Below are 23,685 nucleotides of genomic sequence, written 5' to 3'. Positions count from 1 at the left end.
AAATGTACTTTTAGTTTGTACAAACATATTTCCTTGATAACTAGAAGAAAATATTCCTGCTTTCTCGTTCTCTTAGATATAACTTGAACACCATTTTTGTCTGCCTTTCTGAGGTGAAAAGCCGGTAGAAAGACCCTCAGAGAACCAGTGAAAAATGTACTTTTAGTTTGTACAAACATATTTCCTTGATAACTAGAAGAAAATATTCCTGCTTTCTCGTTCTCTTAGATATAACTTGTACACCATTTTTGTCTGCCTTTCTGAGGTGAAAACCGGTAGAAATACCCTCAGAGAACCAGTGAAAAATATACTTTTAGTTTGTACAAACATATTTCCTTGATAACTAGAAGAAAATATTCCTGCTTTCTTGTTCTCTTAGATATAACTTGTACACCATTTTTGTCTGCCTTTCTGGGGTGAAAACCGAGTAGAAAGACCCTCAGAGAACCAGTGAAAAATGTACTTTTAGTTTGTACAAACATATTTCCTTGATAACTAGAAGAAAATATTCCTGCTTTCTCGTTCTCTTAGATATAACTTGTACACCATTTTTGTCTGCCTTTCTGGGGTGAAAACCCGGTAGAAATACCCTCAGAGAACCAGTGAAAAATGTACTTTTAGTTTGTACAAACATATTTCCTTGATAACTAGAAGAAAATATTCCTGCTTTCTTGTTCTCTTAGATATAACTTGTACACCATTTTTGTCTGCCTTTCTGGGGTGAAAACCCAGTAGAAATACCCTCAGAGAACCAGTGAAAAATATACTTTTAGTTTGTACAAACATATTTCCTTGATAACTAGAAGAAAATATTCCTGCTTTCTTGTTCTCTTAGATATAACTTGTACACCATTTTTGTCTGCCTTTCTGGGTGAAAACCCGGTAGAAATACCCTCAGAGAACCAGTGAAAAATATACTTTTAGTTTGTACAAACATATTTCCTTGATAACTAGAAGAAAATATTCCTGCTTTCTTGTTCTCTTAGATATAACTTGTACACCATTTTTGTCTGCCTTTCTGAGGTGAAAACCCGTTAGAAATACCCTCAGAGAACCAGTGAAAAATAACTTTTAGTTTGTACAAACATATTTCCTTGATAACTAGAAGAAAATATTCCTGCTTTCTCGTTCTCTTAGATATAACTTGTACTCCATTTTTGTGCGCCTTTCTGGGGTGAAAACCCAGTAGAAAGACTCTCAGAGAACCAGTGAAAAATGTACTTTTAGTTTGTACAAACATATTTCCTTGATAACTAGATGGAAATATTCCTGCTTTCTCGTTCTCTTAGATATAACTTGAACACCATTTTTGTCTGCCTTTCTGAGGTGAAAAGCCGGTAGAAATACCCTTAGAGAACCAGTGAAAAATATACTTTTAGTTTGTACAAACATATTTCCTTGATAACTAGAAGAAAATATTCCTGCTTTCTTTTTCTATTACATATAACTTGTACACAATTTTTGTCTGCCTTTCTGAGGTGAAAACACAGTAGAAAGACCCTCAGAGAATCAGTGAAAAATGTACTTTTAGTTTGTACCAACATATTTCCTTGATAACTAGAAGAAAATATTCCTGCTTTCTTGTTCTCTTAGATATAACTTGTACACCATTTTTGTCTGCCTTTCTGAGGTGAAAAGCCGGTAGAAATACCCTCAGAGAACCAGTGAAAAATATACTTTTAGTTTGTACAAACATATTTCCTTGATAACTAGAAGAAAATATTCCTGCTTTCTCGTTCTCTTAGATATAACTTGTACACCATTTTTGTCTGCCTTTCTGGGGTGAAAAACCGGTAGAAATACCCTCAGAGAACCAGTGAAAAATATACTTTTAGTTTGTACAAACATATTTCCTTGATAACTAGAAGAAAATATTCCTGCTTTCTTGTTCTCTTAGATATAACTTGTACACCATTTTTGTCTGCCTTTCTGGGGTGAAAACCCAGTAGAAAGACCCTCAGAGAACCAGTGAAAAATGTACTTTTAGTTTGTACAAACATATTTCCTTGATAACTAGAAGAAAATATTCCTGCTTTCTCGTTCTCTTAGATATAACTTGTACACAATTTTTGTCTGCCTTTCTGAGGTGAAAACCCGTAGAAATACCCTCAGAGAACCAGTGAAAAATGTACTTTTAGTTTGTACAAACATATTTCCTTGATAACTAGAAGAAAATATTCCTGCTTTCTCGTTCTCTTAGATATAACTTGTACACCATTTTTGTCTGCCTTTCTGAGGTGAAAACCCGTAGAAATACCCTCAGAGAACCAGTGAAAAATATACTTTTAGTTTGTACAAACATATTTCCTTGATAACTAGAAGAAAATATTCCTGCTTTCTTGTTCTCTTAGATATAACTTGTACACCATTTTTGTCTGCCTTTCTGAGGTGAAAACCCGGTAGAAATACCCGCAGAGAGCCAGTGAAAAATATACTTTTACTTTGTACAAAACATATTTCCTTGATAACTAGAAAAAAATATTCCTGCTTTCTTGTTCTCTTAGATATAACTTGTACACCATTTTTGTCCGCCTTTCTGGGGTGAAAACCCAGTAGAAAGACCCTCAGAGAACCAGTGAAAAATGTACTTTTAGTTTGTACAAACATATTTCCTTGATAACTAGAAGGAAATATTCCTGCTTTCTCGTTCTCTTAGATATAACTTGAACACCATTTTTGTCTGCCTTTCTGAGGTGAAAAGCCGGTAGAAATACCCTTAGAGAACCAGTGAAAAATATATTTTAGTTTGTACAAACATATTTCCTTGATAACTAGAAGAAAATATTCCTGCTTTCTTGTTCTCTTAGATATAACTTGTACACCAATTTTGTCCGCCTTTCTGGGGTGAAAACCCAATAGAAAGACCCTCAGAGAACGAGTGAAAAATGTACTTTTAGTTTGTACAAACATATTTCCTTGATAACTAGAAGAAAATATTCCTGCTTTCTCGTTCTCTTAGATATAACTTGTACACCATTTTTGTCTGCCTTTCTGAGGTGAAAACCCGTAGAAATACCCTCAGAGAACCAGTGAAAAATGTACTTTTAGTTTGTACAAACATATTTCCTTGATAACTAGAAGAAAATATTCCTGCTTTCTCGTTCTCTTAGATATAACTTGTACACCATTTTTGTCTGCCTTTCTGAGGTGAAAACCCGTAGAAATACCCTCAGAGAACCAGTGAAAAATAACTTTTAGTTTGTACAAACATATTTCCTTGATAACTAGAAGAAAATATTCCTGCTTTCTTGTTCTCTTAGATATAACTTGTACACCATTTTTGTCTGCCTTTCTGAGGTGAAAACCCGTTAGAAATACCCTCAGAGAACCAGTGAAAAATAATCTTTTACTTTGTACAAACATATTTCCTTGATAACTAGAAGAAAATATTCCTGCTTTCTCGTTCTCTTAGATATAACTTGTACACAATTTTTGTCTGCCTTTCTGAGGTGAAAACCCAGTAGAAAGACCCTCAGAGAACCAGTGAAAAATGTACTTTTAGTTTGTACAAACATATTTCCTTGATAACTAGAAGAAAATATTCCTGCTTTCTCGTTCTCTTAGATATAACTTGTACACCATTTTTGTCTGCCTTTCTGAGGTGAAAAGCCGGTAGAAATACCCTCAGAGAACCAGTGAAAAATATACTTTTAGTTTGTACAAACATATTTCCTTGATAACTAGAAGAAAATATTCCTGCTTTCTTGTTCTCTTAGATATAACTTGTACACCATTTTTGTCTGCCTTTCTGGGTGAAAACCGAGTAGAAAGACCCTCAGAGAACCAGTGAAAAATGTACTTTTAGTTTGTACAAACATATTTCCTTGATAACTAGAAGAAAATATTCCTGCTTTCTCGTTCTCTTAGATATAACTTGTACACCATTTTTGTCTGCCTTTCTGGGGTGAAAACCCGGTAGAAATACCCTCAGAGAACCAGTGAAAAATAATCTTTTACTTTGTACAAACATATTTCCTTGATAACTAGAAGAAAATATTTCTGCTTTCTCGTTCTCTTAGATATAACTTGTACACAATTTTTGTCTGCCTTTCCGAGGTGAAAACCCAGTAGAAAGACCCTCAGAGAATCAGTGAAAAATGTACTTTTAGTTTGTACAAACATATTTCCTTGATAACTAGAAGAAAATATTTCTGCTTTCTCGTTCTCTTAGATATAACTTGTACACCATTTTTGTCTGCCTTTCTGGGTGAAAACCCGGTAGAAATACCCTCAGAGAACCAGTGAAAAATGTACTTTTAGTTTGTACAAACATATTTCCTTGATAACTAGAAGAAAATATTCCTGCTTTCTTGTTCTCTTAGATATAACTTGTACACCATTTTTGTCTGCCTTTCTGAGGTGAAAACCCAGTAGAAAGACCCTCAGAGAACCAGTGAAAAATGTACTTTTAATTTGTACAAACATATTTTCTTGATAACTAGAAGAAAATATTCCTGCTTTCTAGTTCTCTTAGATATAACTTGTACATAATTTTTGTCTGCCTTTCTGAGGTGAAAACCCTGTAGAAATACCCTCAGAGAACCAGTGAAAAAAAACTTTTAGTTTGTACAAACATATTTCCTTGATAACTAGAAGAAAATATTCCTGCTTTCTTGTTCTCTTAGATAAAACTTGTACACCATTTTTGTCTGCCTTTCTGAGGTGAAAACCCGTAGAAATACCCTCAGAGAACCAGTGAAAAATATACTTTTAGTTTGTACAAACATATTTCCTTGATAACTAGAAGAAAATATTCCTGCTTTCTCGTTCTCTTAGATATAACTTGAACACTATTTTTGTCTGCCTTTCTGAGGTGAAAAGCCGGTAGAAATACCCTCAGAGAACCAGTGAAAAATATACTTTTAGTTTGTACAAACATATTTCCGTGATAACTAGAAGAAAATATTTCTGCTTTCTCGTTCTCTTAGATATAACTTGTACACCATTTTTGTCTGCCTTTCTGGGGTGAAAAACCGGTAGAAATACCCTCAGAGAACCAGTGAAAAATATACTTTTCGTTTGTACAAACATATTTCCTTGATAACTAGAAGAAAATATTCCTGCTTTCTTGTTCTCTTAGATATAACTTGTACACCATTTTTGTCCGCCTTTCTGGGGTGAAAACCCAGTAGAAAGACCCTCAGAGAACCAGTGAAAAATGTACTTTTAGTTTGTACAAACATATTTCCTTGATAACTAGAAGAAAATATTCCTGCTTTCTCGTTCTCTTAGATATAACTTGTACACAATTTTTGTCTACCTTTCCGAGGTGAAAACCCGTTAGAAATACCCTCAGAGAACCAGTGAAAAATCTTTTACTTTGTACAAACATATTTCCTTGATAACTAGAAGAAAATATTCCTGCTTTCTCGTTCTCTTAGATATAACTTGTACACAATTTTTGTCTGCCTTTCTGAGGTGAAAACCCGTTAGAAATACCCTCAGAGAACCAGTGAAAAATAAGCTTTTACTTTGTACAAACATATTTCCTTGATAACTAGAAGAAAATATTCCTGCTTTCTCGTTCTCTTAGATATAACTTGTACACAATTTTTGTCTGCCTTTCCGAGGTGAAAACCTAGTAGAAAGACCCTCAGAGAATCAGTGAAAAATGTACTTTTAGTTTGTACAAACATATTTCCTTGATAACTAGAAGAAAATATTCCTGCTTTCTCGTTCTCTTAGATATAACTTGAACATTATTTTTGTCTGCCTTTCTGAGGTGAAAAGCCGGTAGAAAGACCCTCAGAGAATCAGTGAAAAATGTACTTTTAGTTTGTACAAACATATTTTCTTCATAACTAGAAGAAAATATTTCTGCTTTCTTGTTCTCTTATGTATAACTTGTACACCATTTTGGTCTGCTTTTCTGGGGTAAAAACACAAAGAAATACCCTTAAAGAACCACTAAAAAAAATTCTTTCACTTTGTACAAACATATTTTCTTGTTAACTAGAAGAAAATATTCCTGCTTTCTTGTTCTCTTAGATATAACTTGTACACCATTTTCGTCCGCCTTTCTGGGGTGAATACCGAGTAGAAAGACCCTCTGCGAACCAGTGAAAAATGTACTTTTAGTTTGTACAAACATATTTCCTTGATAACTAGAAGAAAATATTCCTGCTTTCTTGTTCTCTTAGATATAACTTGTACACCATTTTTGTCCGCCTTTCTGGAGTGAAAACCCGGTAATAATACCCTCAGAGAACCAGTAAAAATTATATTTTAATTTGTACAAACATATTTCCTTGATAACTAGAAGAAAATATTCCTGCTATCTTGTTCTCTTAGATATAACTTTTACACCATTTTTGTCTGCCTTTGTGGGTTGAAAACCCGTTAGAAATACCCTCAGAGAACCAGTGAAAAATAATCTTTTACTTTGTACAAACATATTTCCTTGATAACTAGAAGAAAATATTCCTGCTTTCTCGTTCTCTTAGATATAACTTGTACACCATTTTTGTCCGCCTTTCTGGGGTGAAAACCCAGTAGAAAGACCCTCAGAGAACCAGTGAAAAGTGTACTTTTAATTTGTACAAACATATTTTCTTGATAATTAAAAGAAAATCTTCCTGCTTTCTAATTCTCTTACATATAACTTGTACATAATTTTTGTCTGCCTTTCTGAGGTGAAAACCCTGTAGAAATACCCTCAGAGTACTAGTGAAAAAAAAATTTTAGTTTCTACAAACATATTTCCTTGATAACTAGAAGAAAATATTCCTGCTTTCTTGTTTTCTTAGATAAAACTTGTACACCATTTTTGACTGCCTTTCTGAGGTGAAAACCCGTTAGAAATACCCTTAGAGAACCAGTGAAAAATATACTTTTAATTTGTACAAACATATTTCCGTGATAACTAGAAGAAAATATTTCTGCTTTCTCGTTCTCTTAGATATAACTTGTACACCATTTTTCTCTGCCTTTCTGGGGTGAAAAACCGGTAAAAATACCCTCCGAGAACCAGTGAAAAATATACTTTTCGTTTGTACACACGCATTTCCTTGATAACTAGAAGAAAATATTCCTGCTTTCTCGTTCTCTTAGATATAACTTGAACATTATTTTTGTCTGCCTTTCTGAGGTGAAAAGCCGGTAGAAATACCCTTAGAGAAACAGTGAAAAATATACTTTTAATTTGTACAAACATATTTCCGTGATAACTAGAAGAAAATATTTCTGCTTTCTCGTTCTCTTAGATATAACTTGTACACCATTTTTCTCTGCCTTTCTGGGGTGAAAAACCGGTAAAAATACCCTCCGAGAACCAGTGAAAAATATACTTTTCGTTTGTACACACGTATTTCCTTGATAACTAGAAGAAAATATTCCTGCTTTCTTGTTCTCTTAGATATAACTTGTACACCATTTTTGTCCGCCTTTCTGGGGTGAAAACCCAGTAGAAAGACCCTCAGAGAACCAGTGAAAAGTGTACTTTTAATTTGTACAAACATATTTTCTTGATAATTAAAAGAAAATCTTCCTGCTATCTAATTCTCTTACATATAACTTGTACACCATTTTTGACTGCCTTTCTGAGGTGAAAACCCGTTAGAAATACCCTCAGAGAACCAGTGAAAAATCTTTTACTTTGTACAAACATATTTCCTTGATAACTAGAAGAAAATATTCCTGCTTTCTCGTTCTCTTAGATATAACTTGTACACAATTTTTGTTTGCCTTTCCGAGGTGAAAACCCGTTAGAAATACCCTCAGAGAACCAGTGAAAAATAAGCTTTTACTTTGTACAAACATATTTCCTTGATAACTAGAAGAAAATATTCCTGCTTTCTCGTTCTCTTAGATATAACTTGAACATTATTTTTGTCTGCCTTTCTGAGGTGAAAAGCCGGTAGAAAGACCCTCAGAGAATCAGTGAAAAATGTACTTTTAGTTTGTACAAACATATTTCCGTGATAACTAGAAGAAAATATTTCTGCTTTCTCGTTCTCTTAGATATAACTTGAACACCATTTTTGTCTGCCTTTCTGAGGTGAAAAGCCGGTAGAAATACCCTTAGAGAACCAGTGAAAAATATACTTTTACTTTGTACAAACATATTTCCTTGATAACTAGAAGAAAATATTCCTGCTTTCTTTTTCTCTTAGATATACCTTGTACACCATTTTCGTCCGCCTTTCTGGGGTGAATACTGAGTAGAAAGACCCTCTGCGAACCAGTGAAAAATGTAATTTTAGTTTGTACAAACATATTTTCTTGTTAACTAGAAGAAAATATTCCTGCTTTCTTGTTCTCTTAGATGTAACTTGTACACCATTTTTGTCTGCTTTGTGGGGTGAAAACCCGGTAATAATACCCTCAGAGAACCAGTAAAAATTATATTTTAATTTGTACAAACATATTTCCTTGATAACTAGAAGAAAATATTCCTGCTATCTTGTTCTCTTAGATATAACTTTTACACCATTTTTGTCTGCCTTTGTGGGTTGAAAATCCGGTAGAAATCCCCTCAGAGAACCAGTGGAAAATGTACTTTTAGTTTGTACAAACATATTTCCTTGATAATTAGAAGAAAATATTCCTGCTTTCTTGTTCTCTTAGATATAACTTTTACACCATTTTTGACTGCCTTTCTGAGGTGAAAACCCGTTAGAAATACCCTCAGAGAACCAGTGAAAAATAATCTTTTACTTTGTACAAACATATTTCCTTGATAACTAGAAGAAAATATTCCTGCTTTCTCGTTCTCTTAGATATAACTTGTACACAATTTTTGTCTGCCTTTCCGAGGTGAAAACCCAGTAGAAAGACCCTCAGAGAATCAGTGAAAAATGTACTTTTAGTTTGTACAAACATATTTCCTTGATAACTAGAAGAAAATATTCCTGCTTTCTCGTTCTCTTAGATATACCTTGTACACCATTTTCGTCCGCCTTTCTGGGGTGAATACCGAGTAGAAAGACCCTCTGCGAACCAGTGAAAAATGTACTTTTAGTTTGTACAAACATATTTCCTTGTTAACTAGAAGAAAATATTCCTGCTTTCTCGTTCTCTTAGATGTAACTTGTACACCATTTTTGTCTGCCTTTGTGGGGTGAAAACCCGGTAGAAATTCCCTCAGAGAACTAGTGAAAAATGTACTTTTAGTTTGTACAAACATATTTTCTTCATAACTAGAAGAAAATATTTCTGCTTTCTTGTTCTCTTATGTATAACTTGTACACCATTTTGGTCTGCTTTTCTGGGGTAAAAACACAAAGAAATACCCTTAAAGAACCACTAAAAAAAATTCTTTCAGTTTGTACAAACATATTTTCTTGATAACTAGAAGAAAATATTCCTGCTTTCTTGTTCTCTTAGATATAACTTGTACACCATTTTTGTCCGCCTTTCTGGAGTGAAAACCCGGTAATAATACCCTCAGAGAACCAGTAAAAATTATATTTTAATTTGTACAAACATATTTCCTTGATAACTAGAAGAAAATATTCCTGCTTTCTTGTTCTCTTAGATATAACTTTTACACCATTTTTGTCTGCCTTTGTGGGTTGAAAATCCGGTAGAAATTCCCTCAGAGAACCAGTGGAAAATGTACTTTTAGTTTGTACAAACATATTTCCTTGATAATTAGAAGAAAATATTCCTGCTTTCTTGTTCTCTTAGATATAACTTTTACACCATTTTTGTCTGCCTTTCTGAGGAGAAAACCCGTTAGAAATCCCCTTAGAGAACCAGTGAAAAATGTACTTTTAGTTTGTTGTAACAATTTTTCTTCATAACTAGAAGAAAATATTTCTGCTTTATTGTTGTCTTAGGTATAACTTATACACCATTTTTGTCTGCCTTTCTGGGGTCAAAACCCGTAAGAAATACCCTCAGAGAACCAGTGAAAAATGTACATTTTAGTTTGTACAAATATATTTCTTTGATAACTAGAAGAAAATATTCCTGCTTTTTTGTTCTCTTAGATATAACTTGTACACCATTTTTGTCTGCCTTTCTAAAGTGAAAACCCGGTAAGAAGACCCTCAGAGAACCAGTGAAAAATATACTTTTAGTTTGTACAAACATATTTCCTTGATAACTAGAAGAAAATATTTCTGCTTTATAACTTGTACACCATTTCTGTCTGCCTTTCTGAGATGAAAACCCGTAAGAAATACCCTCAGAGAACCAGTGAAAAATGTACTTTCAGTTTGTACAAATATATTTCTTTGATAACTAGAAAAAAATATTCCTGCTTTCTTGTTCTCTTTGGTATAATTTGTACACCATTTTTGTCTGCCTTTCTGAGGTGAAAACCCGGTAGAAATACCCTCACAGAACCAGTGAAAAATGTACTTTTAGTTTGTACAAACATATTTCCTTGATAACTAGAAGAAAATATTTCTGCTTTCTTGTTCTCTTAGATATAACTTTTACACCATTTTTGTCTGCCTTTCTGAGGTGAAAACCCGGTAGGAATACCCTCAGAGAACCAGTGGAAAATGTACTTTTAGTTTGTACAAACATATTTCCTTGATAATTAGAAGAAAATATTCCTGCTTTCTTGTTCTCTTAGATATAACTTTTACACCATTTTTGTCTGCCTTTCTGAGGAGAAAACCCGTTAGAAATCCCCTTAGAGAACCAGTGAAAAATGTACTTTTAGTTTGTTGTAACAATTTTTCTTCATAACTAGAAGAAAATATTTCTGCTTTATTGTTGTCTTAGGTATAACTTGTACACCATTTTTGTCTGCCTTTGTGGGGTGAAAACCCGGTAGAAATTCCCTCACAGAACCAGTGAAAAATATACTTTCAGTTTGTACAAACGTATGTCCTTGATAACTAGAAGAAAATATTCCTGCTCTCTATTTTCTGAGTCATAACCTGTACACATTTTTTGTCTGCCTTTCTAAAGTGAAATCCCGGTGGAAATACCCACAGAGAACCAGCGAAAAAAATATACTTTTAGTTTGAACAAATATATTTCCTTGATAAGTAAAAGAAAATATTCCTGCTCTCTTTTTGTCTGAGATTTAAGTTGTACACAATTTTTGTCTGCCTTTCTGAGGTGAAAACACGGTAGAAATCAAATATTTACTAATGGCGCAGTACAGGCGCAGTACTGATAAGTGTTGGTGCAGTACTGGCACCCAGTACTGGTGCCAGAGTTGGCGTAACTTTGGGATGATAACATTTGCTAGTATTGGCGGCCAGAGTTGGCACCAGTACTGGTCATCACTACTGGTTCAGTACTGGCTGAGTACTGGCAGTTTTGTAATTTATTGTAAACGAAAAGAAAGCTATAACTGTAAGAGAGATAAGTTTTACTGCAATAGTGAAACTTATCTCTGCTCCAGGTAATACTTTTTTTTACGAAAAAGAGTATGAAATTTTTAGTAACCCAACACAAATGAAATATTAATTTAATTAGTCAACTAACTAATTAATGTTTTATTATATATAAAAGCGAAAACACCAAAAAATTTTATTCTTTATTTTAATATATATTTCAAATTATTATTTTAAAAAATCAAAAAACAAAAATAAAAATATGTTTATTATAAAACCGAACTTTTTATAATATATAAAAACAGTTCAGTAATAATAAAAATGTTTATAAAAGGATTATAATGTATATAATTATACAACTAGCTTTTTAATTATTTTATTATTCACTTTAATTATTTGCATCAAAATGAATTTTTGAAAAACTTTTTTAAGAAAATAAAAGTTGTTTTTTAATTTTTAACAAGTGTTGTCAAGAAAATTTTTTAAAATTTTTATTTTAAAAATTATTTATTTTTTTATACCTTAATAAATTTATTTATTTTTAGTTTGATCGTTTAAAAATTTTTTTTTGTTTATTGCATATCTGAAAACAATAAGAAAAACTTGGAAAATGTTTTGGAACTAGTTTGCCAGTACTGGGAGTGTCTGCACCAGTACTGATACAATGAAAATACCAGTACTGGTTCAGTACAGACTGACCAGCCTGGGCAGCCAATACTGAACCAGTACTGCACCAGTAGTCAACTCTAGTATAATACTGAAATTTTTGGTTGGGCTTAAACGCGTTTTCCTCGAAAACATATTTTTCAAACTGGTACACGGCTTTTTTCGAAATCTACTGAACCGATTTTAAAAAACTAAAAACTTTTGGATTCCTTAGTTAAAAAATTAGAGAATGAACCGTTAAAACTTCATTTTTCTACCCCCTGTTTTTTTATAAGCGGGTATATTGACCCAAAAACACGGTGTTTTTTCGAATTTTTAAGAAAAATATTCATAAAAAATCGGACACGTGCGAGTTACACTCGCACTGAAATCGAGGGTTCCGTACTCGAAGCGAACTTATTTGGTATAAAAACAAATGTTTAAAAAATATGTGTTGTGTATTAAATAATATATGTGATACATAAATGAACAATTTTTAAAAAAAAATTTAAGAAAATTGTTCCTCCTTTGGGATAAAAACAAAAAAAAAATTTTTAATTTGTTTTGTATTTCAAATAATATAAGTGATACGAAGAGGAACAATTTTCTTAAATTTTACAAAATTGTTCCTTTTTGTATCACTTATATTATTTGAAATACAAAACAAATTTAAAATTTTTTTTTGTTTTTATACCAAAGGAGGAACAATTTTTTTAAATTTTTTTTTAAAAATTGTTCATTTTTGTATCACATATATTATTTAATACACAACACATATTTTTTAAACATTTGTTTTTATACCAAATAAGTTCGCTTCGAGTACGGAACCCTCGATTTCAGTGCGAGTGTAACTCGCACTTGTCCGATTTTTTTCGTTTTTTGCGGAAAAATACATTTTTTTATTAAATTTATCATTTTTCTTCAAAAATTTAATAAAAATTGATCATCAACTCCAATCGCGCTGACATTTTTTCCCTGTATTTTTCACGCAAAAATACAGTTTTACAGCAAATGTGAACAATTTGGGTTGAATATTGTGTGCGCTAGGGAGAATAAATCATTTTTTTCGAAATTTTTGATTTTTCCTTGACAACGCTATGTAAATTGATCGGAATCAAGTTCGCTATATTTTTTCTGTAATTTTCACGTAAAAATACGTAAGTGTACCAAATTTAAGCTCTTTATGTCAAAAGATGTGGCCGCTAGGGGGGGGTACATAGTCATTTTTAGTAAAAATTCATGGTTTTTCCTTGACAACGCTATGATAATCAACTCCAATCATGCTCGCTATATTTTTTTTGTAATCTACACGTAAAAATACGTTAAAATATGTAAATTGAATTTCCTTTAAATAAAATTTTGTTCGTTTTTGGTGGAAAAATACATTTTTTTCCTAAAATTGTTCCGAACCGAGTACGGAACCCTAAAAATAAAAAAAAAACTTTCTAAAAAATCGTTTTTTAGGTTTATTGTCTAGAATAAACCCTTATGAAGAAATTTGCGTTTGAAATTATATATTGCAGGTTGTCCGCAATAACATGTACCAAAAAAGGCACCTTTTAGAAGACAGCACCTACAGCTAAGAAATTGAACTAAATACACTTAAAAATATTTTTTTAATTTTCTCTATGTAATGTACAATAATGTCCAAAAAGAATTTTTGCAATTTTTTAAATACTTTTCTTACAACAAAAGTTTTAAAGCGTGTACTTTTTTGTCAATTCTAAACCAGAAAGTCCCCTTAATCATATTTAAAATATTTAAATGTTTTAATAACTCATTTAATTATATTATAATTTACAGATTACACGATTACAGTTTCATTCGTGTGCAAGCATTAATAGGGGAAAACGACCGACCCAGAAGATTAGCCTTCTGTCGTTAATTGCTCAGAAGGCATGCTGAGGATGTAAATTTCATCACAAACTTCATCTTCAATGATGAATCTAGCTTTGGAAGAGAAGGAACTTGGAATTTCCGTGATGAGCATTATTATAGTGACAGAAATCTGTTTCTCACTATACCATGAAATTTCCAACGAAGATTTTCTGTAAATCTGTGGGCAGGAATTGTGAATGGCCGACTGGTAATGATAAAAAATTATATAATGTATATAATATCTCAAGTGCGAAATGACAAGACTGCTAATACAGCCTAACATTTTCTCGAAAGTCCGTAAATTATTATTTAAATCAAATAATTTTTTTCATTGTAATGTCATTTAATTTCTCATATGGTTGTTTTCATACAATAGATATTTTTATTTTTCGTCTGCAGATTGGTCCATTTCAAATTGAAGGTTATTTGAATGGAGCCAGCTACAACCATTTTCTGGTACACCACCTACCGCACCTTCTCGCTGCTAGTGGAGTCAACCCAAATTATTGCTGGTGTATGCAAGATGGTTGTAGACCACATTACACGCGACCAAATCTTGGTGTCCGCTTTGGAACCTTCGGTAATCTTGTGATTTCACTTAGTGCCAGAGTAGAATGGCCACCCAGGTCTCCGGATTTAAATCCGTGTGACTTTTTCCTCTGGGGCTGTTTGAAATCACATGTTTATCGCCTTCCGTTAGAAAATTTGGAGCAACTCCATCAGCGAATAACGGAAGCTGTACAAATGGTGACACCAGAGATCATGCAGCGATGTGCCGACAACCTTCTTGTAAGAGCAAGACTTTGCGTTCAACGAGGAGGTCACTTCGCACAGCTCTTACCGTAGGTGGCCAGAGAAATGTGTAGAAAGCAAACCATGCCAACAGATTTGCAGAAAATCCCAGCCCAAAGGTATTTTTCTTGAATATGACAGTGATACCAAGAGGAAATATTTTTGTGATATTCAGACGTTATCAAAATGTCCGCTTCACGAGGACATTCCACGGTAATATTCCTGTGATATTCGCATTACATTCGTATAATACTGAGGGAATATTCCTTCTGTGATACTAAGGGGATATTCCTGTGATATTGATGGGACAATTTATATTATAAAAAAAAATTATATTATTCTTTTTATTTATTTTTTATTTGAATATTTAAGAAAATAAAAAAAAGTTTTTAGAATTTTATAAATTACTCTTCAATATTACAGGGATATTCCCTCAATATCATAGGAATCACAGGAATATTCCACTCAATATCACAGTGATATCTTCTCAATGTCATACGAATGTCACAGGAATATCACCTTAAAATGTCTCCGTGAAGCCGACATTATGATATCGTCTGAATGTCTTAGGAATATTCTCGCTTGATATCATCGTCACATTCAAGTAATATTTCGTGCTACCAGGGTGATTTCAAAGTTAGATTTATTCTGGAAGTGGTGTTTCCGTTGAACAAATTTTGTATTTTTATTTATTTATGTTCTTATATTCTTATTATTAAATAATTTTCTACAATAATTGTATATATAAAAAAATGTTTCGACTATTTTTTAAGTATCCTTTATAATTCAATGAGTCCTCAACTGATTTTAAAAAGGTTTAGTGACTATGAGCGTTTATCAACCGTGGACATAGCGAGGCTGTATCGTGGATTAACCGTGGGCATAGTATGGCTGTAGCGTGAATAAACAGTAGACATATCATGGCTGTATTTAGGGATAATTTTAAAATCACCTAAAAGTTTTGAAAATTAAAGAAATCAGAATTAATCTGTTCAATCTTTGAGATTGTAAATAATTTTAAATAACAGTTTACTTGAACTTCAAAAAAATTAAATAAATTAGTTTATGCTTTATCAATTGAAGTGCAGATTAAATTGAAATTTTTTTGAAATATCGTGTAATTTGGGAATTGGTTTAATGTTCAAGATTATCAACAATTTTTTATAAAAAGTTTACTTAATCTCAAAAAGTTTAATAATTTAGGTTACGTTTTATTAATTAAAGTTGAAAGTAACATAAAATGTTGAGAAAAATCAGGAAACTATAGAATTGGTTTATTGTTGAAAATTGTCAATAATTTTAAAAAAAGTGTTTACTTGAACTCGAAAAAATTTAATACTTTAGGTTACGTTTTATCAATCAAAGTTAAAAGTAACATACAATTTTTAGAAAAATCAAGAAAATTGAGAAATGGATACATATTCATATTGTCAATAATTTTTAAAAAACAGTTTACTTGAATTTCAAAAAATTAAATATTTAGGTTACCTTTTATCAATTAAACTTCAAAATAACATACAATTTTTTGCAAAATCAAGAAATTTGTGAATTGGATCAATGATGAAAATTGTCAATAATTAAAAAAAGTAATTTATTGATCTCCAAAAAAATTAAATAATTCATAGTAGGTCTTATTAATTAAAGTTCAGATTAAATTGAAATTTTTTTAAAAATCGAGTAATTTGGGAATTGGTTTAATGTTTAAGATTATAAACAATTTTTACTTTATATTACTTTTTATAAAAAGTATACTTGAACTCCAAAAAAATAAAATAATTTTGGTTATTTTTAATCAATTAAATTTCAGTTTAATCTGAAATTTTTGAAACTGGAAAAATGTGTGAATCGGTTAAATTTTGAAGTTTGTCAATAATTTAAATAAACAGTTTAATTGAACTACAAAAAAATTAAATAATTTCGGTTATTCTTTATTAATTGAAGTTCAAATTACTAAATTTTTTGTATAATTACGAATTGTGAGAATCGGTTTAAATTTGAAGATTGTCAAAATAAAGTAGAATAAATAGATAAATAAAATACGGAAATAAATAGAATAATAAAGAAAAATTGAAATTAATTTATTGAAAATAAAATTTTTTTCAATTATAAAAATTAATAGTTTAATTCAACGGCTTTAATTGAAGGAGCAAAATCTCTTGCCCTTTGTGTGTAGGCTGCTGCTAACAACCGTTTCACCAAACTATTGAGAGAAAGACTTCTGTTATTTTTTCCAGTTGCCCTCCTTATCCATGACAGCAATACCTATTAAAAATGTGAAGAATTTAATTATTATTTGACGAAATGTATTATTTTATTTTCATCAATATTAGTGTTGCATTTGAGTTGTAAATTTTACATTTGGGATTCGTGATGGAGATTAACTTTTCAAATTTCTTTTTAGAAATTATACGTTAAAATAAATTATAATAAAAGAAGTTATTTTTTTAAAGCTTTATTGTTATGATTAGTTCGCAAATAAATTTTATAATTATGTTTTATAATTGTTTTCAAACTTACAAAAAAAAGAGAATATTCAATATATTGAATTTTTGCATTTAATTATTATCATTTTTTTCTAAACAAAATTTCACTAAAGTTCTTTTTCAATTTTCTCAATTTATTTTTTAATTTTACAGTCTGTGAAAAAGATCAAATTAATTTTTTCAATAATCTTTTTGATCGTACTATTTAAAGTGAAAATTTATAACATTTATTATTTCTAACAAATTTTTAAATATTTTTCTACTGAAAAAATTAAATTTTTTTTAAAAAACTAAAAATTGTAAATTTGTTTATCATTGAAAACTAGACGCGAGGCCTAACGACAACTTTTTTTAATCTCTTTAGAATGCATCACTTAATTCAAAATGTAGAATAAATAATTTCACTTGTTTTCACTTTTGCATGCTTCTCGCACTTTCAGGACTTAACAAATTAAGCCAGTTCGAAATACAACTCCACAATCTCAAATTGTAAAGTTTCGAATTATCATCCATGAAAATTTTCTGTAGAAGACTAAGATGACTTTCAAGAAATTCAACGAATTTATTTTGTTGAGAAACGGTGATTTTTCTAATACGTCTATTAACATTATTTTCATCCACTACAAAAATATAAAAATTTATAAAATATCATAATAAATATTAATAACTAAAGAAATTGATAATAACAAATTACTTACTGTTTAATAACTTTTCAAGTTTTATTTGGTTACGTCACATAAAAAAAATTAGTATCGGTTTTAATTAAAAAAATTTAAAAATCTATCTTTCTTGATAAAAGAAAACAAAGATGAATTTTTTAAAAAAATTTAATTTGTGATGAAAAGCGCTCACAGATGGCAGCATTGAAAAAGCTTTATTTTAAAACAATTTTAAATAATTATTATAATTTCTTTAAAATTTTTTTCAATAATAACTGAATTTTTAATTTAAAAAAATTAATATCTATAATAGTTTATTTAAAAATTGTTTACATAATAATTAAATGTTGTATTCATATGTAATGAAATAAAGTAAAGTAAATTGCAAAATGAGAAAACTTACATTGAAAAAAAATTTTATTTGATTCAAATACTACAAATTATTTGAAAAATATTTATGTTTACAAAGTCAAATTAAATTAAACAGCATATCCCTATTATTTTTTTACCTTCAAACAACACATATTACCTTCATAAAACCCTACTAATTAAACCTAAATTGCAAGAAAATAAGAACAATCAATTTTATGCAATTTTTTTAGATAGAATGTTTTCCTGGAAAATGAAAAAATCTCTTACAAAGTCAAATAAAATTAACCAGCATGTCTCCACTATTTTTTACCTTAAAACATCACATATTACCTTCAAAAAACCCTACCAATTGAACCTAAATTGCAAGAGAATGAGAACAATCTATTCTATTCAATTTTTTTAGATAGAATGTTTTCCTGGAAAATGAAAAAATCCCTTACAAAATCAAATTAAGTTAAACAGCATATCCCTTTTATTTTTTTACCTTCAAACACCCATAATTACCTTGAAAAAACCCTTACAAAGTCAAATAAAATTAAACAGCATGTCTCCCCTGTCGGCAAAAACCATATTGGTTCTAAAAACGTTTTAAGGACGTTCTTAGAACGTTTCACGTCCGCCAAATAATGTTCTGGAACATTTTAAGAACATGGATGTTTAAATAATATTTTAGAACATTATTTGGCAGACATGAAACGCTCTCTAAACGTTCTTAAGAGGTTTTTAGAACGAACATGGTTTTTTGCCCTCAGGGTCTATTATTTTTTTATTGTAAAACAACACATATTACCTTTAAAAAGCTACCAATTGAACCTAAATTTTTTAAGTCTAGAAGTCAAATATTTTTTCATCAAGAAAAAAGTCATGTTTACGTTGATTCAGAACAACGAAAAACGCGTTTTTAATAAAAATATATTTGGACTTTTTTTAAAAATTCACCTGGGATTATTCATGATAATCATAAAGCATATAATACAAAAAAAAATAAATTTTATCGTCTTTTTCCAAAAATTTTTTTTATCGAACAAATTTTTAAGTAGAAAAATTTAAGGTTATATATAATAAAATCGTATTCCTTTCGTCAAGACAAATCGATTGGTATATATAAAGTATAGTTTTAATTTAAATTAATAGAATTAATGAAAGTTAAAAAATCAAAAATTCACATTTTGGCAATAAAATTTTGTGATTTTTCAAATTGAAGTTTATATATGAAATAATTGTATTCCTTGCATGAAAACGAAGTGATTGGTATATATAAAGTATACATTTGAGGTAAATTTAATAAAATGAAAGTTGAAAAAAAAAATTCCCTTTTTAACTAAAAAATTTTTGTATTTATTTAAATGCAAGTTTAAATATAAAATAATTGTGTTCCTTGCATTGAAACAAACCGATATAATTGTAAATAATTATAAATTATTGTTATATGTCTATGTATTTTTAAATTGTAATATTATATTTGTAAGAGTCTTTCTCACGATCAAATTCATTTCTATTTTTCTACTATCTAAAAGGGCAAAGTTTATAAGTATTGAATCATTATTATGTACAGGACTAGGGCTTAGTCATTTTATATCTATGTAAACTGAACTTTGTAAGGACTAGAACTTTGTCATATTTTTATCTTTTCTTTCTTTCTCACTAATATATAAGCTACATGTAATCTTCCAAAAGTCAGATTAGTCGTGACTGCTTTCGAAGAAGGACTCCCAAATTAATAAAGAAAGTTTTAAATAAAAATCTACAAATTTATTATTTGGAATCCAACATAATTTTGGCGACGAGGATACGGATTGGTCCGATACTTTAAATTAGTGATACTTGGAACTAGCAATTCCATCCTAAAAACAAGTGACAATTTTAATTGTTAAAATTCGGTCCACGAACAAGTCAGTAACAACAACAAAAAAAAAGTGAACTTCCGACTGCCGTATTGGAACTAGCAACTCCAACAGAAGGGACGACATTTCCCAGGTTGACATCTTGGAATTAGCAACTCCAACAACAGGGACAACATTCTCAAGTTGACATCTTGGAATTAGCAACTCCAACAACAGAGACAACATTTTCAGGTTGACATACTGGAATCAGCAACTCCAGCACCCGAGAATCTTCAACGTAAGTACTGACACTTTTGACATTCGATTGCATTCTGACTTTTTCTCAATTTTTTCAATTTTATTCCTTCTAATTCCTAAAAGAAACGAAAAATGCCTAATCCAGATCAAAGTGCTACAATTAATTCAGTATCACTTGAATTTCTAACTAAATTACTACCTGATAATTTTGATGGAGATAGATTCAAAATTAGAAGCTTTGTTAAACAAGTAGATTCAGTGTTCGAAATAGCTAAAGAAAATCAAATAACACCCCTTTTATTATATGTAAAAAGTAAAATAATCGGTAAAGCCCGAGAGCAAATAGATATTCACTGTAATCTCACCAATTGGGAGGAGATTTCAGAATTGTTACTCAATTTGTATCAAGATAAAAGATCATTAGATCAATTGCTTGAAGAACTTAATAATATTAAACAAAGACCGAACGAAAGTGTATCTTTTTATTATCAAAAATTAGAAGATCTCTCTTCAAGAATCTTGGACGTAATTCATACCACTGAAACTAATAAAGACATTTTAAAGGGTAGAATAGCTATGATTAACGATATGACTTTGAATCGTTTTATTTACCATACACATCCACAAATCTCTCAAATGTTAAGATAACGCGAATTTAAAACTCTAAACAGCGCGCTCACTGCTGCCACAGCAGAAGAAAAAGCTTTAGGCACGAAAATTAATTTTTCTTCTCAAAAATGTCACATTTGTCATAAAATTAATCATTTAGCCAAAGATTGCTATCATAAAAATAAAAACAACAAGTTCTCTCAAGGTAAATCAATAAATCATGTAAATTCTTCATTTAACGGAACAAATCAACGTTCATCTGAATCTAATTCAAATAAATTTTGTAAATATTGTAAAAAACCCGGTCACGTTATAGAAGAATGTAGAAAAAGACAATGGGTAAATCAAAATCGCAACAAAAATTCAAATTCAAATAATCAACCCTTAAATCAAAGTATTAATTTTCAACAACAAGCTTCTCAAATTAATACTAATAATGAAAATCTTTCTAATAATGACGTTGCAATTCCATCAACCTCAAATTCTGACCAAATCGGTCAAACTTTTAACACATTTTTACGGTCAAATATTTTACTTGACACTAACGATTTAACATACGTGTTAATAAAATCGCCATCTGCTAAATCTTGTGATAAAACTCTAAAATTTTTAATCGACACAGGTGCTTCTATTTCATTGATAAAAACTACGAGTCTTAAAAATTATGACATTATAAATTCTAAATCAATTACCTTGAACGGTATCTCTCCTTCAGCACCTCTCAAAACTCTCGGCGAAATCGAAATTCAATTGCAACTCTACAAAAATTCTATTTATGCTAAATTTCACTTAATAAACAATTTAACAAATATTCCATTTGACGGTTTATTAGGGCACGATTTCTTCAATGATCAAAAGAGTCAAATCGATTATGATAAATCTACAATCTCAATTAAAGCGTTCCCAGTAGCGATATCTCTTTATCGAAATACGCCTCAACTCGTCAAATCTCAAGTTTCAGTCAACGCCAGAACTGAAACTGTCATTCTCTCAAATATCATAAATCCACTAAATCTTCATGAAGGGATAATAAAATCCCAAACTCTAAATAAAGAAAACAATCTACTAATTCCTAACGCAATCGTAAAAATCTCAAAAGAAAATCAAGCATTAATAACTATCATTAATGCATCGAATGAAAGAAAAATAATTCCAACTCCTAAATTAGCGGTAGAACCAATTCCGTCGAATGAAAATAAAGTCGATACGATTCCTATCTATAATTTAAACAAAAAAACTAATAATTCAGAAAGATTAAAAATCCTCAATCAATCTTTAAGACTCGATCACTTAAATCTCGAAGAAAAACTTTCTGTAAAATCTATTTGTGAAAATTTCGAAGATATTTTTTATTTACCAGGTGATTGTTTAACTAAAACAAATGCCATAACTTGCGACATTCGAACAGTCAACGATATCCCAATACACGTCAAAAGTTATAGATATCCCGAAGTACATAAAGCTGAGGTTAGTAAACAAATAGATAAAATGCTTAAGCAAGATATTATAAGACCATCTATGAGTCCATGGTCAAGTCCACTCTGGGTAGTTCCAAAAAAATTAGATGCATCTGGTGAGCGTAAATGGCGCGTAGTAATCGATTATCGAAATCTAAATGATATAACAATCGGTGATGCATTTCCGATGCCTCATATTGATGATATTTTAGATCAGTTAGGTCATTCTCAATATTTTACAACATTAGATTTAGCTAATGGATTTCACCAAGTTCCAATGAATGCAGCAGACGCTGCCAAAACAGCTTTTTCCACTTTAGATGGGCATTATGAATTTACGCGAATGCCCTTCGGTTTAAAAAATGCTCCTGCATACTTCCAAAGACTTATGAACTCAGTTCTTATAGGTTTAAATAAAAATCAGTGCTTTGTTTATCTCGATGATATCGTTATATACGGGTCATCCCTCGAAGATCACAAAACTAAATTAATTAATGTCTTTCAACGACTTCTCGATAATCAATTACAACTTCAACCTGACAAGTGCGAATTCATGAGACAATCATATGAATATTTAGGTCACGTGATAACAAAAGATGGTGTAAAACCAAATCCGCGAAAAATAGAGGCAATACAAACAATGCCATGCCCACATAATGTAAAACATATAAAAATTTTTTTAGGCATGGTCGGATATTATAGAAAATTTGTTAAAAATTTCTCGACCATCGCAAAGCCATTAACGCTATTGTTAAAAAAAGATTCTATATTCGTGTGGTCAGACGCTCAACAAAAAGCATTTCAAGAGTTAAAAGAAATATTAATGAAAAAACCATTGTTACAATACCCATCTTTTTCAGAACCTTTTATAGTGACCACCGATGCCTCTAACGTGGGCATTGGAGGAGTCCTATCTCAATTAAAAGATTCTAATGATCTTCCAGTCGCATACTATTCAAGAACATTAAATAAAGCGGAAGAAAATTACTCGACAACGGAAAAAGAACTTTTAGCCGTTATCTGTACAATTGAAAATTTTCGACCTTATCTTTACGGTAAACTTTTTACGATTTATACCGATCACAGGCCGCTACAATGGCTCTTTAACTGCAAAAATCCATCTTCAAAACTCGTTAGATGGCGACTTAGGTTAAACGAATACCAATACGTTATCAAATATAAACCTGGTAGAATCAACTCTAACGCTGACGGACTTTCCAGACTTTTACCTAATTCTGAAAATAATGACGAAACCAAAGTTGTATTTCAAATTAATACAATTAATAGTAATGACAAAAAATTTCAAGATTTCGTAAAATTCCATTATATGAATATGGAAATTATAGAATTTGATAAAGAAAACAATCCATTAGACAAGTTACGAGAACCTGTTATGTTATTTTGGTCCCAAGATTTAGATACAGTGAATCAATACTCTGAATATTTGACTTCTCAATTTGACATGACTC

The sequence above is a fragment of the Leptopilina boulardi genome, unplaced genomic scaffold (genome assembly GCF_019393585.1).
Source record: "Leptopilina boulardi isolate dan_hultmark-lab unplaced genomic scaffold, ZJU_Lbou_2.1 LbouV2_360, whole genome shotgun sequence".
Lineage (NCBI taxonomy): Eukaryota > Metazoa > Arthropoda > Insecta > Hymenoptera > Figitidae > Leptopilina > Leptopilina boulardi.
Note: the sequence above shows the minus strand (reverse complement) of the source record.